At 38.7% G+C, this 15,226-nt stretch overlaps 1 pseudogene; it reads right to left on the minus strand.

Moving 5' to 3' along the window:
• Positions 1–8,150: 8,150 nt before the first annotated feature.
• On the minus strand, positions 8,151–8,269 carry LOC115210033 (annotated as a pseudogene).
• Positions 8,270–15,226: the final 6,957 nt, after the last annotated feature.

A 15,226-nucleotide genomic window follows, 5' to 3' on the forward strand; every position in this document is an offset into this window, starting at 1 on the left:
TAAGCAAGCTACTAAAAACGAGGTAATGAACCTCTTACTTCAGTTTTACAATTTTTGAATAACATCAGTGGCATGGAGAGGGGAGGCTGGTATGCAGGGTGACTAATGGTCTTCCGTAAACAACCTTGCCTGGACTTGTCCTTCGTAGGAGGACTTTCTCGGTGCAATGCCCTTGCCTTTCCTGACCGAATTGGCGTCTTGACCTTTTAGAGATGCAACTATAAGCATGAGATTACATACATAAGACAAATTATACGAATCTGCAAATGAACTGACGCCAAATACTGCACATACATGCAAAGATACCTATTTCTTTACTACCCACAAGGGGCTAAACATAGAGGGGACAAACAAGGACAGACAAACGGATTAAGTCAATTACATCTAACCCAGTGCGTAACTGGTACTTAATTTATCGACCCCAAAAGGATGAAAGGCAAAGTCGACCTCGGCGGAATTTGGACTCAGAATGTAACGACAGACGAAATACGGCTACGCATTTCGCCCGGCGCGCTGATGTTGAAATTCCAATGAATCTAGGTTAGAAACCGGCTCTTACTCTATTGGCAAGACATCTTGAAAGAAAACTAAATAATGACACACACACACACACACACACACACACACACACACCACACACACACACACACACACACACACAAACAAGCAAACGGCAAAGGAAAACTTTAATACATCTTTAATGATCTATTACAATTGTTGGTGTAGCATCTCTGCTTGCAACCCCTGTAACTGATCATTATAGATGTGTTAAAGTCTTTCTTTGTCGTGTGTGTGTACATACGAGTACGAATCTATGTGTGTGGTGTGTGTTGTGTGTGTGTGTGTGTGTCTAGGCACATGTATGTTTTCACCGATCTTTCACTTCGTTCATTGTATTTTAATGAGATTTCGAGATCCCTCGCTGTTTATAACAACAGCGAAGCTTTTAACGCAAATCAATCTCTCGAGTGTTGAAGGGAATCTATATCAGATTACGAGTACCTTTCCTTGAAACTTTTGTTTTAAACTTATAAAATTAAATCTTAAATACTCAATAGGAAATCATTGTTCTTTAAACATACATCTTTGATACACAATAAACAAATTGTCAACGATATCTTTGGCTTTCGCCTCAAAACTCGCTCCTGCAAAATTTTTATGATTTTACTTTAAAACATAATAAAGACCAATTCTTACCATTTTTAGTTTCCTATTTACTCTTTTACTCTTTCACTTCTTTCAGTCATTTGACTGCGGTCATGCTGGAGCACCGCCTTTTGTCGAACAAATCGACCCCAGGACTTAATTCTATCGGTCTCTTTTGCCGAACCGCTAAAGTTACGGAGACGTAAACACACCAGCATCGATTGTCAAGCAATGTTGGAGGGACAAACACACACACACACACACACACACACACACACACACACACACACATATACACGACGGGCTTCTTTCAGTTTCTTATTTCTTTACTGCCCACAAGGGGACAAACAAGGACAGACAAACGGATTAAGTCGATTACATCGACCCCAGTGCGTAACTGGTACTTATTTAATCGACCCCGAAAGGATGAAAGGCAAAGTCGACCTCGGCAGAATTTGAACTCAGAACGTAGCGGCAGACGAAATACTGCTGAGCATTTCGCCCGACCTGCTAACCTTTCTGCCAGTTCGCCGCCCTTCTGCCAGTTCACCGCCCTAACTGCCAGCTCAGTCTAAATTTGTGTATTGTCCTATAGTATTTATATGAGATCGTGGTATGAAGAGAGTATTTGAACTCAGATCTTAGAGAACCGGAAAAGATGCCGCTAAGCGTGTTGTGTGGCGTGCAAACGACTCTGTCATCCTTTTAGATGCTTCAGTAAATTTCGAAGGCCGAGTCCCTCTTCTTCCAACTGTATTTGTACTACGATGCTTCAGTAGAACAGTACGGTTTCAATAGAACAATAAGAACAGTTCTATCATACGCTTATGGCTTTTTTTCGATGTTTTGTGTCCCCAATATTTTGTATTGTCCCATTCTGTGTATAGCCCCTTGTGGGTAATAAAAAATGAGAACAATAGGAACAGTACGGTTTTAATAGAGTAAAACACAAATTGAGACTGTCACCAAATGAAAGCCATCACAGAGAAATGATTTTTATTCCCTTACTAAACAAGGAGTGGCTGTGTGGTAAGTATCTTGTTTACCAACCACATGGTTTCGGGTTCAGTCCCACTGCCTGGCACCTTGGGCAAGTGTCTTCTACTATAGCCTCGGGCCGACCAAAGCCTTGTGAGTGGATTTGGTAGACGGAAATTGAAAGAAGCCCGTCGTTATATATTGTATGTATATATATATATATAGTATATATTATATATATATATATATATATATATATGTGTGTGTGTCTTGTGTTGTTTGTCCACCTAGCATTGCTTGACAACCGATGCTGGTGTGTTTATGTCCCCGTCACTTAGCGGTTCGGCAAAAGAGACCGATAGTCAAATGACTGAAACAAGTAAAAGAGAGTAAAAGAGAGTTAGACTGTTGGAGGCAAGTGTAGACTTTCATTAAGAGGAATATGAATCAATGACTGCTCATCTTTTTGCTAAATAATAATTGAAAATGAAATGAGTAACCACGAAAAATATCCTCATCTAAAATAATACAACTTTAAATGTAGAAGGACTAAATTTTGTTGTCTCCTTTTTGTTCAGGAACAGTTTGATGCATTGATGAACAGTCAACTGCATTAGGGAACCTAAAGATTAAATTTATTGTTGAGAAAAACTTGGCTGTGATGGCGGATTAGAAGCCGTCTGAATATTGGAAAAGAATTACTTGTATCAAAATGCTGACATCATGACTGCTGCTGTTGCTGTTGCTATTGAGGGTAGCGGTCTTCGTCCCAGGGCTCGCAAGATCGCGCCTCTGTAGTGGGAGAAGTCTGATACGAGGTCCTTTGCTATTCGTAAGACCCGCAGAAGAGAAAGCAGGTCAACCCCCGACATCGAGAGCATCGACGGATGGATGAATGCGCATCCGGGCTCAGCGGTTGCGTAGGAAGTCGGGGAAAGAAACAGGAAGAAAGAGTGAGAGAAAGTTGGAGCGAAAGAGTACAACAGGGGTCGCCACCAACCCCTGCCAGAGCCTCGTGGAGCTTTAGGTGTTTTCGCTCAATAAACACACACAACGCCCGGTCTGGGAATCGAAACCGCGATCCTCCGACCGCGAGTCCGCTGCCCTAACCATTGGGCCATTGCGCCTCCACGCATGACTACTGCTCAACCCTCTGTGAACATTGCAAAAGCTGTAAGACGTGACAGAGAGAGCTAAAACGGAGACTACAAGGCTGTGGCTTGCAGTAATGGACACATCTGGAGTTCTGATTGTGTGTCCACCCAGACGTCAGCCCCACATCTGTAAACAGATCCTTAGACTCAATTCAGATAACTATACCACCGGAGAGAGTGGTTGTCAGAGAATTTCTAAGGCGTCTCTCGCCCTAATTTCTGGCCTCTTAATTTTCGTTATTGCATTTCCGTGGATTACTATGTGAGGGACGTGTTTGAGAAAGACACCTACCGCCCTGCATGCAATACTGAGGCCGAGCTGGTGGCGAAGATCAAGAAGGTGCTCGAAGATCTTCCCAGAGACACAGTGAGGAATATAGGCGCCAAGTTCTGGAGCCGTCTTGAGGCAGTGATGAGAGCTGGGGATAGCTACTTTGAGTAAACTGCTATCTCCCTGCTATAATCTTGCTGATACCTTTTGATATTTTAAGAAGATCTCAACTAAATGAAAGTTTACATTGCCGCAAAGAAAATACATGTTAACGCATGGAAGATTCAATCAGAATCAAGATATTCTCGGCTTCAAGGGTAGCCTGCGGTATACACCTCACCTGGATATTTTACCACTTCTGAGGTTCTGTACGCTATGAAACGTATGTAGCCCGCATCTTATCTACTCAATTCCGTAACACTTTATATATATATATATATATATATATAATATATATATATATATATATATATATATAACAATTATAAGAGAGATCCACTATGTGGACGCTCTTGCGCTAAAAATAGATCCGCATTGGTCTCAACCACCAAGAATTGTTCTCAAGGAATCATAACTGCGAATATAATAAGCTGAACTACTCGTGTGTTTGACTTTGTGTTAAAATCTGGCGTGCAGTTCAGCAAATTATATTCATAACGAATCCTACTGATGAGCTGTGGATTTATTGTGTAAGTAAAATTGCATAATCTATTAACAGTGAAGCAATTGTCTAGGGTTAATCTACATTTTTGTTATTTTTCATTTGTCCTGCTCGCTTACGTTCATAGTTGTGCTAATTTTCCTTGAGAATAATTCTTGGTGGTTGAGACCAATGCGGATCTATTTTTAGCGGAAGAGCGTCCACATAGTGGATTCTCTCTTATATTTGTGTATTAATAATATTTACTGAATCCCAGTTTTTATGCGCTAAACCATTTCTGTTAAATTGATGTTATTAAATTAATATCCAATTTTTTCACCCTCATTTTTGATTTTATATATATATATATATATTTGCTACATAATACTTTCAAATCATAGGATCTCCAAATCTCCCTCTTCCAAGTATAATCATCATTTTTATTTAGATTAATTGAAACATCAAACTTGTGAGTGAAGTGTAAACACACCAACCACACGTGTCTGTAGTTGTTTCGAATCTGCGTTGTTTCAGAAGGAATCTTAAACCCGCCATTCCGTATTCCCGCTATTGCGGGAACAGGTTAAACGTCGTCTTTGCCAGATTATTGGTAAAGAGGTTATGAACAACACACGTAGAACAAGAAGATGCAATCGATTCTGTCGGTTTGTCTGAAATCCTTACTCTTGATCTATATATGCAACATAAATATGCTTTTTCTCAGGAGCCCAGGTGGAACGTAAATTAGACACAAGGGTTCAAGTTCGAGATTAACACATCACAAAATGCACATCTGACTTCGTACCTGTTTTTCAATAATACTGATATCAATTTTCTTTTCAACTGAGAGGAAGTTTTAAAATTTTAAGGAAGAAGCAAATATCGGTTGGACTATGTTATTTACAAAACCATTAGTGATGTATCCTTGACGTGAACTAAGTACAACCAGTACTCGAAAATGCGTCAGAGTAATATCTCTCTTTGAGATCTTACCTATTTCTTTGCTGCCCACAAGGGGCTAAACATAGAGGGGACAAACAAGTACAGACAAACGGATTAAGTCACTGGTACTTAATTTATCGATCCCGAAAGGATCAAAGGTAAAGTTGACTTCGGTGGAATTTGAACTCAGAACGAAAAGACGGACGAAATACCTATTTCTTTACTACCCACCAACGGGCTAAACGCAGAGAGGACAAACAAGGACAGACAAACGGATTAAGTCGATTACATCGACCCCTGTGCGTAACTGGTACTTAATTTATCGATCTCGACAGGATGAAAGGCAAAGTCGACCTCGGCGGAATTTGAACTCAGAACGTAACGGCAGACGAAATACCTATTTCGTTACTACCTACAAGGGGCTAAACACAGAGAGGACAAACAAGGACAGACAAAGGGATTAAGTCGATTATATCGACCCCAGTGCGTGACTGGTACTTACTTAATCGACCCCGAAAGGATGAAAGGCAAAGTTGACCTCGGCGGAATTTGAACTCAGAACGTAACGGCAGACGAAATACCCATTTCTTTACTACCCACAAGGGGCTAAACACAGAGAGGACAAACAAGGACAGATAAACGGATTACGTCGATTACATCGACCCCAGTGCGTAACTGGTATTTAATTTATCGACCCCGACAGGATGAAAGGCAAAGTCGACCTCGGCGAATTTGAACTCAGAACATAACGGCAGACGAAATACGGCTACGCATTTCGCCCGGCGTGCTAACATTTTTGCCAGCTCGCCGCCATCTGCGGATGAAATACCTCGAAGCATTTCGCCCGGCGTGCTAACGTTTCTTACCATTAATTTTACTGCATTTCCTCTGACTGAAATTTACCATTAATAAGAAGTTACAAAAGTAAAGTAAAATTATGAAAAGTGTAGTAAGTTCTTTTTCTATTACTTTCATACATATTTGGAGACTTTTGGAAGACGAAGAGTTATCCGACATCAGTAAGTCAGGGCCATAATTTATGAGACATTTGTGGAGAAGCCAGTCGTCTGCTGGTACGTGCTGGAAATAAATCCAATATTAACTTAAGCAAACGAAGAGTGAAATTTCTATGCAGGCCTCAATCGCGGCTAACCCAGCTGTTTTAGAGTTTTAACAAATATTGCACCCTGCTCCGACAGGGAGTAATAAAATAAGGAAATTTGTTCATTACAAATTCAATTTTTCTAGTTTATTTTCTTCAGAATTCATAAGAGAGGAAAATCTAGAATTATATATTATCTGCAGAAAGAAGTATATATGTTATTGCAATGTTAATTATTTCTGTAAAATATAGATAATAACAAGAGATATTTTGCTCACGCTTTTCGATAATGTTGCCAAGCTGAATACAATCTATAAATCAAAAGAGAACATGGCGGCAGTAGGATGGCGTTGATGATAAGAAATGGTATTTGTGGTCTTAAAAAAAAAAAAAAAATAAAATAAAAATTAAAAAAACCTGATTCAATTGAACGAACTAACTTAGGTTTCAACTTAGCAAATTTAATATTGTTTAGTTAAAGAAATATTTGAGTTCAATTCTATGTTTAAGAGATGCGGAATTATTTACATTATTTACATTTGACGGATATTTGTCCTCATCTTGTTTATTGTTAACACAACGTTTCGGCTGATATACCCTCCAGCCTTCATCAGGTAGCTTGGGGAAATGAGAACCCAGGTTCTCATTCCTAAGGTATTTTTCGATGTTATTATTATTGTTATTTTTATTATTATTCAGGTCACTGCCTAGAATCGAACTCGGAGTCTTGGGGTTAGAAGCCGCGCTCTTACATATGCCCACGGGCATATGTAAATAACGTATTTTGAGTTCTTTTTAACTTTGAAACAAACGGTTGAATACACCCTATTATGTTACTGGTACTCATTTTCCTGGCGAGATTTGAAGACATAAAGTTTCTGGGCCTTAGTCAGTTTATGTATTCTTTCAAAATGCTTTTTGGATATGGAAAAGAAAAAAAACGTTTTTGAAAAATAAACAACGTATTAGATTTGTGGGACAGACGAGATACAGAGAGAGAGAGAGAGAGAGAGGGAGAGAGAGAGAGAGAGAGAGAGGAGGGAGAGGGGAGAGATACTGAGAAGGAGAGAAAGAGCGGGGATTTATATTCTATAATGTCATGTTTAAATTCTTTTGCACTTTTATTCCTTTATTTGTTTCACTCATTTGACTGCGGCCATGCTGGAGCACCACCTTTAGTCGAACAAATCGACCTCGGAACTTATTCTTTGTAAGCCTAGTACTTATTCTGTCGGTCCCTTTTGCCGAACCGCTAATGTTACTGGGACGTAAACACATCGACATTAGTTGTCAAGTGATAGAGGGAAGACACACATACACACACATATGTATATATAACGGGCTTCTTTCAGTTTCCGTCTACTAAATCCATTCACAAGGCTTTGGTCGGCCCGAGGCCATAGTAGAAGACTCTCGCCCAAGGTGCCACGAAGTGGGACTGAACCCGGAACCATGTGGTTGGGAAGCAAGCCATTTACCACAAAGCTAATCTGCGTCGATGAACAGTTATTTATATCATTTTATTCATTCTTGACCGCCCCCCCTCCAAAAAAAATCAAAAGCCAAAACAAAACCAAAACACAAAGATGTTACTCTGAAAATGACAATCGTAATAATTGTTTTCCGCAGAGACTCATCACCTGAAATTAGAGACAGGATTTGACGGAAACCTATTTCTTTACTACCCACAAGGGGCTAAACACAGAGAGAAAAAACAAGGACATACAGACGGATTAAGTCTTTTATATCGATCCCAGTGCGTAACTGGTACTTATTTAATCGATCCCGAAAGGATGAAAGGCAACATCGACCTGGGCGGAATTTGAACTCAGAACGTCAAGACAGACGAAATACGGCTACGCATTTCGCCCGGCGTGCTAACGTTTCTGCCAGCTCGCCGCCTTCAACAGTGTGTGACGCTTACTGCACCTAGGTTTCCGAAGCAGTCACCCATCTAAGTAGTAACTAGGCTCAACTTTGCTTAACTTCGGTGATCGGACGAGAACCGGTGCTTTCAACGTGATATGGCTGTAAGCAATTTGACGGTAACCATCGGCCGCTTTAGTTGAATGGTACTTAGTTTCATCGGATACGAAAAGATGAAAGGCAAAGTAAATGCAGGCGTGATTCGAACTCAGAACGTACGGTCGGAAGAAATAGCAGATGACATTTTGTTCGATACTCAACTTCTCTACAAATCCATCAATCTAACATTGTAAATCAGTAAAAACTTCGAACTGAAAAGCGGCGAGCAAAATGCTTAGCGGCATTTTTTCCGACTTTACATTCTGAGTTCAAATGCTGCTGGGATCGATTTTTGCCTTTTTATCCTTCCAGGGTCAATGAAATAAATACCAGTTGGACACTGGGGTCGATGTAATCGGCTTGCCCCCTCCGCCGTCATTGTTAGCCTTGTGCGAAAATTTGAAACTAATAATTACTTCTGATTAAGACAGAAGCCCAGCAATTATGACGTGAGGGGCTTAATCGATATCGCCGATATCGATTCCAGCTGATTGATTGGTTCTTGACTGTATCGACCTCCTGAATGGTGAACAGTAAAGTTGAGGCGGGAATTAAACTCAAAGCACCAAGAGACGGAAGGGACACTATAAGGCGCTTCTCCCCGACGCTCTTCCCATTTTGTCAGATCATTATCTTGAGATTACAACTAACATAGGCGCAGGAGTGGCTATGTGGTTAGTAGCTTGCTAACCAACCACATGGTTCCGGGTTCAGTCCTACTGCGTGGCACCCTGGGCAAGTGTCTGCTACTATAGCCTCGGGCCGACCAAAGCCTTGTGAGTAGATTTGGTAGACGGAAACTGAAAGAAGCCCGTTGTATATATATGTGTGTGTGTGTGTGTGTGTGTATGTTTGTGTGTCTGTGTTTGTTCTCCCAACATCGCTTGACAACCGATGCTGGTGTGTTTACGTCGCCGTAACTTAACGGTTCGGCAAAAGAGACAGATAGAATAAGTACTAGGTTTACAAAGAATAAGTCCTGGGGTCGATTTGCTCGACTCAAAGCGGTGCTCCAGCATGGCCACAGTCAAATGACCGAAACAAGTAAAAGAGTAAAAACACAGAAATGCCTTTACATTCCGCAATCCTTTCGTTGTCATCTTCAATATTTGAAAATCACTCTGCAGATATGTTTCAGAACATATATCTTCATTAAACAATTATTTGTCTACAATTCCGACACACCTTATTAATGCTGACGGAACTATTTTTCAGGTCATTCATCTAATTTTGTTATATTTTGGTGAATTTCTACGTTTTGAGTTATTTCACCCCCATTTGTCATTCGATCACACTTTTGTCAAATTTGTTTAAATGTGTTTAAGAGATATTTATACACTCTAGTTTCGTTTTCATTATTTCCCCAAGGGTTACAACGTTCTTGTCCATAGCTAACGGGGAAATATACAAAGAGAGCTGATTGTTATATCACATGATGACGGATAGAGTCTGAATTATTTGAACTAATCTAGTGATTTACAAAAAGAGAATAAAATATGTCTCATTTATTTAGTGGTGGGGGGTTATTTTTATCGAACGTATTGACTGTATACACATAATACCACAATCAAGTCCTGTGGTCAGCGTGAAAGACTAACCCCTTCCATCCAAGATTCCTGTCTTTGTCACTGTATTAGATATGGTATACTTATATTTCTATTTACTCGTAGTATAACAGATTCTACAAACTGAAGCTTGAATGTAAAGGAACAACTTAAGAAACTATAAATTCCTTTGTTATGTCTTGGACTGGTAGGTCTTGTGATTGTCATTCTCTTGTCATGACACAGGAAAAGAATTCAAATAAAGGCCTGAAATGAAGGGCTCTTCAATTACGAAATAGTATTGATATTTTTAAGCACGAAATATACTTTTCTACTCCAGGTACAAGGCCCGAAATGTTCGGAGTGGGGGCTAGTCGATTAGATCGACCCCAGTGCCCAACTGGTGCTTAATTTATCGACCCCGAAAGGATGGAAGGCAAAGTCGACCTCGGCGGAATTTGAACTCAGAACATAGCGGCAGACGAAATACCTATTTCTTTACTACCCACAAGGGGCTACACACAGAGAGGACAAACAAGGATAGACAAACGGATTAAAGTCGATTATATCGACCCCAGTGCGTAACTGGTACTTATTTAATCGACCCCGAAAGGATGAAAGGCAAAGTTGACCTCGTTGGAATTTGAACTCAGAACGTAACGGCAGACGAAATACGGCTACACATTTCGCCCGGCGTCTAACAATTCTGCCAGCTCGCCGCCTTATCAACCGCGAAATAATGTAATTGGGAAACCGAAGAAGTCGATGTTTGGGTCATTGCATAAAGAGGATAGTCGGTGAGTGTTAGGATATGAAACGGGAAACTTTTGATCAAAATGCTGATGTAGTTTGGGCTTCGCCAGCTGCAACGTATCAATCTCAAAGCGTGTAATACTAATAGATACAATCAACACAGAACACAATCTAGTTTGACCTTGGAGCTTGCAGCTTTTCATGAATCCCGATAAAGCATTGCTTCGAGGCAGAGAAAAATCGTAATCCTTTTATGAAGAACCTGGTCAGATTTGATTGGAATTGAAGAGAAACTTTGTAGGATTCGAATACAATGGCTGCAAGCTGTCTTCGAATTAATTAGTGTTCCGGTCGGCTGAGAGGACCATCACTGGGCAAAAGCTAGTGGAATATCAGAGGCTACGAAATACAACGCTCTACACACACACACGCAATACATATGTATATTTAGATGTATGTATGTATATGTATATATATATATATATATATATATATATATATATATATATATATATCTATATATATATATATATATATATATACACACACATATATATATATATTATATATATATATATACATTTATATATACATTTATATATATATATATATATATATATACATTTATATATACATTTATATATATATAATATATATATATATATACATTTATATATACATATATATAATAATATATATATATACATTTATATATACATATATATAATATATATATATACATTTATATATACATTTATATATACATATATATATATATATATATATATATTATATATATATATATCTATATATATATATATATACATATATATATATACACACACATATATATATAATATATATATATATATATATATATATATTATATATATAAACATATATATATGTATGTCTGTATAATGCTTTTGTTATGCTTTAATCATTTCACTTTGCCAAGAGGATTTCTTAAACGCCATTCGCTAATGCAAATTATATTTACGTCCATTCTCTTCTGCTCTTCTATTGCAAAGACATTAAACTGTTTTCCTTTCAACTTGGCAACTCCACACAGCTCCACACCTGAATTCTATTCTTCGCACTGGATTTCCTCCTGTCAGCCATAATGTGTTTCTTCAACCCGGCTTCTTATACTAAATACTTAATTCACCACGGCTCCTTCTCCCACAACCATTGATTGCGTTTCTGTCTACCGTTTCCTCCTGGCTGTTGATTCTAAAATGAATTGCAAATTAAGTGCTTTAAAATCAATTATCATGATCCTACAAACCAGAAAGATCTTTGAGGTTTATGATTAGCAATAAAGAAGAGAGAAAACGTGCAAAAATACAAATGCCCACAAAGTAATGGAGGAAAAAATCTATTTATGCGAGTTAATGTGAAGGTTTAAAACAAGTGTTACTCTCTGGATTAAGTAGATCTCTTAAGTAGATGTGAAAATTGTCATTAAACTCTCGCAGAAGGTAATCCGAAAATACTCGATACTTATTCTTCATATCGAAGTGAATTGCACGATTAGAATAATGTGCGCTACTTGCAGAAATAAATTATTTACATCAGCCACTAGTATATTGATTTCAAAGTTTGGCACAAAACCTGAAATTTTGGGGGAGTGGTAAGTTGATTATATCGATCCCAGTGCTCAACTGGTATTTATTTTATTGAACCCGAAAGATTAAAAAGGCAAAGCTGATTTCGACGGAATTTGAACTCGGAACGTAAAGACAGACGAAATGTCGCTAAGCATTTCCCCCGGCGCGCTAACGATTTTCCCAACTTGCCGCCTTATAAGCTACTACTATATTGTAGTATCTTTGCAGTGATTAGCCTCTCCATACACACACATCTTTTATTCATATGGGGGGGGTATATGTTAATTCGTGGAGGCACATGGCCTAGTGGTTAGAGCAGCGGACTCGCAATCGAGGGATCGCGGGTTCAAATCTCAGACCGGGCGATGTGTGTGTTTATGAGCGAAACACCTTAGCTCCATGCGGCTCCAGCAGAAGGTAATGGCGAACCTCTGCTGCCTCTTTCGCTACAACTTTCTCTCACTCTTTCCTCCTGCATCTTGCAGCTCACGTGTGACAGACCGGCGTCCCATCCAGGTGGGGAACCTATATGCCAAGGAAACCGGAAAACCGACCCTTATGAGCCAGGCATGGCTCGAGAAGGAACAAACATATGTTAATTCATTGTGTGTAAACAAAGAGTTATCATTTAGACTTGCCTTTCTAAGATTCCGAATGCAAAATCTACCTGGCTAGTTTTCGCTTGCTTCTATCTAAGTTCGATAAAAGATATGTCATATGCAAGAGCTAATTTAATTTAGAATTTACCAAAATTATTGCCAGAATATTATTCACATTTATTGAGTAGAAATCGCTGTATAAGTTCACTGTAAAAAAAAAACTTGTTAAATCATTGGAAAATGATCGGTGGAATAATTCCAGAAAATTATGTGTAGCCCAGTGGTTAGGGCGTTGCACTCGTAGTCACAACGTCGTTGTTTCGACTCTCAGACTGGGCGGTGCTTTGTGTCCTTGAGCAAAACACTTCGTTTCCCATTGCTTCAGAACACTCAGCTGCAAAGGAGGAACCCTGTGACGGAATGGCATCGTGTTCAGGAGGGGACGGTGTGGAATTGGTGATTTCAGTCACTTATACACCATGGGCGACCTGGTAGAATCGTGAGAACGTCGGTTGAAATGCTTAGCGGTATTTCGTCAGTTCTTACGTTCTGAGTTCAAATTCCGCTGAGGCCGACTTTGCCTTTCATCCTTTCGGGGTCAATTAAATAAGTAACCAGAGGGATAGAGTAGGCTCATGAAACCAGTATGATCTCAAGCTCAACTTCACAGCCTCCACATCAGTTGGTAGAGAGAACCTGCTGAGGTCTTTGTCCTGCAGTGGACTGAAAATTGGAAGATTCAAATCCAAATACACTATGGGAACCGGGTGACCTGTCCTATGAGTCCTGGGACAACAGACAGCAATGTTTAGGTTGATGATGATGATGAAGAAGAAGAAGAACTAACGTAAAAATTTGTTGGTTATAGATAAGTAAGTTATAGTTCTGCCGAGTGAAAGGTCATTAAAGGTTTGTCTATGATTGGAACTGAAAATGGATAAAATATGAAGAGTAAGCATTTGAAAACCATTCCAGTAAGCTTCGATTTAAGCGATCTTAGAATCAGCAGATTTTTCATTTCTTCAGTTTCCTCACGGAATATTCAGTAGCTTAAAGTGGTTAGGAAGAATGATGAACGAAGTAGCAGAGAAAAGAAAACGAAAAAGTAGCAGACGACGACGATGAAAGAATGAAAGAAAATGGCGGACGATATTTCTCAGTAGCAGACGATGTTTTTGTCTCTATTTTCAAGATTTTATGATTAATGTATTTTAGTGAAATTTTCTTTCTTTGTCTTCAATAAATTTTGAATCAATATTGAAGTAAGTGCAATAATATATAATCTAATAGAATTTTAACTATAAAAGGTGTTGAAAAAGAAACGCTGAATAGAGATATTTCAGGTGTTAAACGGATTAGTTTTAGGATAAATTAGAGAATCGTTTAGTTTAACTTCATAAAAAATCGAATTCTTGAAAGGTAGATAAGAAAAAGAAAACATTTCACTTTGTTGCTTGTAATCAACACAAAACAGCGATGAAAAAAAATGTACTTGGTGTTGAAGCAACATTAGCTAGGATAAACATGGTTTTCGTTGAAGATTATTGTGTTTCAATATCGTGTTCCATTCACCTTTGTTGCGTGTTACTAAATTCGGGAATGCAATATTAGGAAAAAAAAAAAAAAAAAAGAGAAACTTGCACGAAATTCATTGAATTAATTCACGATTCATTATCTTCCGCTGCTTTAATGTAAATCTTAAAGAAAGTGATATGGATAATTTTCATTCGAATTTTAATCGGATTAGGAAAACCAATAACGCCTGTTTTTGTATAACTGTCGAAACAAAATTCTAATTTACATCTTATTTACATAATAATAATATATTTTTTTTTATATGGAAGAGAATCGAATTCTTTAATCTCCACAACTCAACACTTTTCAGTTTCTCGTTCCGACTTCTCTGTTTATATTTTTCTGTGCAGCATGCGTGTGCTTCTACATGTGACTGCTCATAAGCATATCAAACTGCTGATACTGCACCACTTACGACACCGAGGCTCCCCGTTGATCCGATCGATGGAACAGCCTGCTCACGAAATCAAATCGCTGAGCCCTTTACAGAGCCGCGTACCCTTAACGCAGCTCTCAGGGGTATTCATTGTGACGAAGATTGAGTTAAGGCTGACCATTTCTACTGAGTGGACCTGAACAATGTGAAATAAAGTGTCTTGCTCAAGGACACAACTCTGCCGGGAATTGAACTTACGATTTTATGATCATGATCCGTCTACCCTCACCCCTTAACCACACGCCTGCACTAAACATGTCATGCAATTATCTGATACTGCTAGCATTCACTTTAAGGATTTTCCATTGAAAATAAACAGTTTCAAACACATTCTCCTGTAAAGACTTCTTCAATGATATCAATATTGTGGTTTCGAGTAAGCATTTCCATTTTATCACACAATCTGGTCCTTCAATGAACCAAAACGATCTCAACAACAGTGAAAAAAAAA

The sequence above is a fragment of the Octopus sinensis genome, linkage group LG3, assembly GCF_006345805.1.
Source record: "Octopus sinensis linkage group LG3, ASM634580v1, whole genome shotgun sequence".
Taxonomy (NCBI): Eukaryota; Metazoa; Mollusca; class Cephalopoda; order Octopoda; family Octopodidae; genus Octopus; species Octopus sinensis.